The sequence below is a fragment of the Mizuhopecten yessoensis genome, unplaced genomic scaffold (assembly GCF_002113885.1).
Source record: "Mizuhopecten yessoensis strain PY_sf001 unplaced genomic scaffold, ASM211388v2 scaffold7507, whole genome shotgun sequence".
NCBI lineage: Eukaryota > Metazoa > Mollusca > Bivalvia > Pectinida > Pectinidae > Mizuhopecten > Mizuhopecten yessoensis.
In genome coordinates, this window is record NW_018407082.1 from 250,511 (window position 1) to 256,510 (window position 6,000).

The 6,000-nt window shown below is 38.9% G+C and overlaps 1 protein-coding gene across 1 annotated transcript in view; it reads right to left on the reverse strand.

The window, feature by feature from the left end:
* The window catches only part of LOC110453795 (protocadherin beta-1-like), a 28,939-nt gene extending 24,216 nt beyond the window's left edge, over nt 1-4,723 (reverse strand). The window contains exon 1 of the mRNA XM_021502955.1: nt 4,251-4,723. The gene's annotated coding sequence lies outside the window, so the exon portion shown is untranslated. The remainder of the gene's footprint in view (nt 1-4,250) is intronic.
* Nucleotides 4,724-6,000: the final 1,277 nt, after the last annotated feature.

Genomic DNA, 6,000 nt, shown 5'->3' on the forward strand with positions numbered 1-6,000 from the left:
CACAGATTGTCGTAAATGTCGTCATAGTTGTCAATTATACAGCATATCTGTATAACGTTCTATTCGAGACAGAACGCCTGCACATCAGACGTCTAACATACATTCGCATGTGTTTGTCGCCTGTATCACCAAGTTGAAGAATAGTCCACCTTTACATACACAACTCCTGTATATCAGCCAGACCTGTTTGAGCTATTTTATTGACCTCACCCCATGATTCTGTCGGAGAAACCGGGAGATTTATCTAAGATGAAATTAAAAATAAACGTTTGAACCCATATCTGAGTAAGTATGTAGATCCGATTAGGAGACGTGTGTGTATATATGTGTGTGTTGTCGACCATGCGATTGAAATAGCAGTAGCAACGGCTAAGATCCTACAACGGCTGGTATCCAGGAAGACCTCGCCGAACGACCGAAATGAGAAAAAGATAGAGATTCGAAATATTACAATGGGAGCAGAGGACGGCTAAGAACATAACGAAACGCCCGAGTCAGCAAGGCCCACATTAATCGATCCTTACGATCATCATTTGGGATACAGGAGGTGCACTCTTTCCCCGAACCTCTGCAGGTCTATTTCTCTGTAAGGATCTTATTTTGCTATCGTGTGCTTAACAAAAACATGCATATCTATATAATAATTTGATCGAGAAAAAATATTAATAAAAGAAAGGTTGAGAAAGGAGGCCGAATGTGATGATTTTGTAGTTGTTTTGTCCCTTGTTACGTCATAATCTTACTTCAATCCTAGAACCCGTATCAACATGACGAAGTTATTATTAAGTCAATGTTTCATTGTTTTCAGAAAAGTAAAAAGACGACGGATGAAGAAAGGTCGATCGAAGTAAACTTATCATACTTTGCTCGTAATTTTCGCCAGTGAGATGTCAGTTAAGCTACCTAAAGGGGAACCGCGGGATTCCATTGTCATCAAGAAATTGAAACTGACAAGATTGCTGGAAGACACAGGATGGCAATCATGACGTCATACATAAATACAGATGACGGCCATTCACGCCTATGGATGCACACTGTTGATTACATATCATATATGTTAATGTATATTTTATGAAAAAAGTCACTTTATCTTCCCGAAGGCTCACTAAAAACAAACTATCTAGCAAGATTCCCAAAACACAGATATAATATTAAACAATATCCGTATATGTTTACTTCAACGCCGATATACGAGAGCAAGACCTTTGCTAAAGGTCGCTGCTAAATGATCATACAATAAACCAAGGAGACGTATTAGAGAATATCGATCATTTTTGACATTGTTATTATATAATAATTTTATCAAATCCACATGGCAATCATATCAGCAATAAATGTCATTAATGGCCAACTTATCGACATTATCATTACAATATATTATGACTTCATAATAGATGTGATAACGTCGGATACCAATTGCAATATTAAGCGAACCTACGTGGACATCTGCACATAATACATTTAGTCACTTGAACTAAACTTTGAGATTTATTAAGCTGTTTTAATTTTGAAGATAAGGCTTTGTTAAAAAGAATGCTAATATATGTTATAAACAGCGCTCAGCAAAAATGAATTCCAAAATGAAACGATAAATTCAACGGAAAGCGCAAGTTAACACTAAATACATCTAAAATCATGACAGGTGCCTGAAATGAATCATGTCACAACAGTCCGATCCAGTCTCACCAGGCAGTTGTCATACATGACGAGGTCATATATCGTGTCAAGTATTATACACACAGGTCAGGTATGTATAAGACATATTTGAGTAAAATAGTGGACGCCATCTTATTAAGTATTGGACATCGTTTGGTCAAGTAAGGGACATTGTCGTCGGGACAAATTTGGACAAAGAGGGGACAAATATTGCGCAAATAGGGGGCACCGTATGGACAAATGAGGAACACTGTCAGTACGAATATGAGACACTGTCAGTACGAATATGGCACACCGTCAGTACGAATATGGAACACCGTCAGTACGAATATGGAACGCCGTCAGTACGAATATGGAACACCGTCAGTACGAATATGGCACACAGTCAGTACGAATATGGAACACCATCAGTACGAGTATGGGACACCGTCAGTACGAATATGGAACACCGTCAGTACGAATATGGGACACCGTCAGTACGAATAATGGAACACAGTCAGTACGAATATGGAACACCGTCAGTACAAATATGGCACACCATTAGTACGAATATGGAACACCGTCAGTACGAATATGGCACACCGTCAGAACGAGTATGGGACACCGTCAGGACGAGTATGGGACACCGTCAGTACAAATATGGGACACCGTCAGTACGAATATGGGACACCGTCAGTACGAATATGGCACACAGTCAGTACGAATAATGAACACCGTCAGTACGAATATGGCACACCGTCAGGACGAGTATGGGACACCGTCAGTACGAATATGGGACACCGTCAGTACGAATATTAAACACCGTCAGTACGAATATGGAACATTGTCAGTACGAATATGGAACACAGTCAGTACGAATATGGAACACCATCAGTACCAGTATGGCACACCGTCAGTACGTATATGGAACACCGTCAGTACGAATATGGAACACCGTCAGTACAAATATGGCACACCTTCAGAACGAATATGGAAAACCAATAGTACGAATTTTGGAGACCGTCAGTACGAATATGGCACACAGTCAGTACGAATATGGCACACCGTCAGTACAAATATGGGACACCGTCAGTACGAATATGGCACACCGTCAGTACGAGTATGGGAACCGTCAGTACAAATATTGGACACCGTTAGTACGAATATGGGACACCGTTAGTACGAATATTGGACACCGTTAGTACGAATATTGGACACCGTTAGTACGAGTATGGGACACCGCCAGAACGAATATGGGACACCGTCAGAACGAGTTGGCACACAGCCAGGACGAATATGGAACACGGTCAGTACGAATATGGGCCACCGTCAGTACGAATGTGGCACACCGTCAGTACAAATATGGAACACCGCCAGTACGAATATGGGCCACCGTCAGTACGAATGTGGCACACCGTCAGTACAATTATGGAACACCGCCAGTACGAGTTGGCACACAGCCAGGACGAATATGGAACACAGTCAGTACGACTATGGGACACCGTCAGTACGAATATGGAACACCGTCAGTACGAGTTGGCACACAGTCAGTACGAATATGGAACACCGTCAGTACAAATATGGCACACCGTCAGGACGAGTATGGGACACCGTCAGGACGAGTATGGGACACCGTCAGTACAAATATGGAACACCGTCAGTACGAATATGGGACACCGTCAGTACGAATATGGGACACCGTCAGTACGACTATGGGACACCGTCAGTACAAATATGGGACACCGTCAGGACGAGTATGGGACACCGTCAGTACGAATATGGGACACCGTCAGGACGAGTATGGGACACCGTCCGGACGAGTATGGGACACCGTCAGTACAAATATGGAACACCGTCAGTACGAGTATGGGACACCGTCAGTACAAATATGGGACACCGTCAGGACGAGTATGGGATACACCTTCGGGACAATTGTTTTACACCGTCGGGAAAAATATTAGACACCTTTGGGACAGTTTTAGGAACGAGTATTAGACAACGCCAAGCTTCAGACATCATTTTGTACACACGATATGACTGTAAACTTGGTCGTGATCAAAGGATTGTAAACATATAACCTTTTATGAACTGACGATGTGTTTTGCTTTTATAAAGGATGGTAATTTTATGAAATACATGTACATGTGATAAAAAGTAAAGAGGTAAATATTTTAAGGAGATAAAGAGATAAGATTGAAATCGATATGACTTTATAAAATATCAAAATAAGAATTGGTAATTGCTTTTCTCAACACAGATATGGAACATAAAACTCATAATATTCATAAACGTTTGTCAGAACCATTACGATTTCAATCTGATTTCATACTTTGAAGATGAAAACTTAAATGGATTTATATTTCGCATTATGAGACTCATTTTCTGACATTTGAATTCTTCAAATCGAACAAAATGATACTGTCTATGACACTCATTGTGTTACCGTGCATGCTGATATGTCAATAAAGACAAGCCAATGTGCTGGTTTATAATGAGTTAGTGTGTACATTACGAAGGATTGTGTCAAAAAGGTGAAAAATATTTTCCAAATCTATGCTCTGTATCACTCTAAACTTATTTTTACCGAAAAATGTCGATTTTACAGAACATCTTACCTTGACAGCAGACACGTGTGGTTTTAGTTGGAAAGTTGTATACTATCTCCGTATCCTCAGAAGTATCTATGCTTGTTCCGTAATAACATTTACATTTAACTTAAACACATCAATCTGTCTTCAGTTTCTGATGGTCCCGCTCACACACCTGTGATTTCTTTCATACCGAGCATTTCTCACACCTGTAGCTCCTCAACTGTCATTACACGTGTACTGCATCACCTGTTCATTTAACAGGTGTGAAACTATAGCACATATAGGTAAACTCAAAATACATCAACACTTATGCTAATAACGAAAGTTGTCTTCACGATACTGTAACTCCAGCGCTGTTTCAATCCTCACTGTACGAGATACAACTACCCAAGTTTCCATAGGTCTCCCACAGTGTCTTGGCTGTATCGGAGGATTCACAGCAGCGATGCCGTCACATTGGAGGCAATGGCTTAGATTACATGTACGGTAGACATTGATTCCTGTTTGCTATCTGCTGTGTTGTGGATGTGTACGAATAATTCTAATCGAACCGTGCTGGTCACGCGCTTTCAACCGAAGGACAGTAACGCCTGTAATAGAATTACCAATAATTGTTAAATATGACCAATAAAAACGTGCCGGTAAACATGCAATTTTTTAGAAAGCATCGGTAAAAACGGCCTATAGAGCTAAACATGTTTAAATGTGCCTGTTTTCACCAAAATATCTTATTACCACTGTTGGTTTCTACAACATTTAACTAAGCCGCCTCACAGTGAAATCCATGGCAGAAACAGTCTGGCTTACAAATTAAGTTAACTCCAGAAACCGCACTAAAGTAGATTTTAACACGAATAAGGGTGATTTAGTGAATGTGTTTAACAATAAATCAATGAGATTCCATTAGTTTGATTAAAATTTACGTATTTGTTTACAACGAATGCATTTTAAGACATAAGTTTAAAGTGTTGTGGGGGCTTGAACAATGTTTAGAGCAACTACATGTACAAGTCTATTTCACATCACTTTTTTATTGTCATTACAAGTAACGATTTGAACTTAATTTTCAATCTGTAAGTTATTATCGAAAGGTTTCGCTTACTATTGTGTGTTGATATATTACGACGGCTGTTTATCTACTTTAGGAACACTACTATTGAATGCTTACTATAATAATTTTGTATACAATTTTCGCAACGTATTCATTTCTTCTCAGAAATGATTTATCAAACCTATTGTTATGCCGGTAAAACAGTTTTAAATCATCAATTACTTTTTGGCAGTGTAACAGTTGCCCTAATGCCATTTCTTAAAATGAATATGACTATAATTTACTCAATTGAATAGGATCAAAATGTGGATAGCATACATTTTCGGGAAAACACTGAAACGAATTTTAGGATCGTGCCATATTGTGTGTATTGAAAAAAGGCCCATATGTTTATGTATTTAGAGCATTATCTAGATATGTACAATTTTATGTATCTATGTTTAAAAATGACTGAGCATATTGACGCTAAAGCTCATTGTGTATTGCTTTTATAAACGACAGGGTTGTTTTCGATATTTAGATGTTTTGCCACAGAAATATATCGTGTATCTATTGAATTATAGGCAAGCTGATCATGAATAGATTACTTCATACAGCAGCGCAACGACACTGATGAAGAATAGCATGGTCCCTGTAAAAGGTGACAGGCAAGTTTATAAGAGATAGAAATAAAATAAATTAATAAATAAATAAAATGTGATAATGATGCTAAAAGTATCAACA